This window comes from Gekko japonicus, unplaced genomic scaffold (genome assembly GCF_001447785.1).
Source record: "Gekko japonicus isolate JY-2015 unplaced genomic scaffold, Gekko_japonicus_V1.1 scaffold2302, whole genome shotgun sequence".
Classification (NCBI taxonomy): domain Eukaryota; kingdom Metazoa; phylum Chordata; class Lepidosauria; order Squamata; family Gekkonidae; genus Gekko; species Gekko japonicus.
The window spans coordinates 142010-142376 of record NW_015176044.1 but is presented as its reverse complement, the minus strand read 5'-3'; positions in this window follow the sequence as shown (position 1 = coordinate 142376).

Sequence of the window (367 nt, the reverse complement as noted above, 5' to 3'; positions counted from 1 at the left end):
TAGAGGCTGAGAAGTGACAGAACGGATGGGGGTCCTGCTTCAGAGGAAAACCAGTTGGGAGGGAACCACAGGAGCCGGAAGCAACATTCCCCGTCTATGATTATCCATTGGGTCAAAGGTCTGCTTGGGTCAAAGGGCTGACCCTTACCTGGAGCACTCTGGGAAGGAGGCACCCGGCAGGGCCTAGGGGCTCCCCTTCAGGAGTTGCCCAGATGAATGGAGCACTGCCTTATAGCCAGGGGTCATTTCCTGCAGGAGCGCACAGCAGCAGAGCTCTGGCAGTAAAAAGCCCAGGGGGTGGGCACATGCAACAAGCCCAACCCCCTGCTCCCAGCAGCCCTCAGTCAGAGCAAGAAGCAGCCAGGTA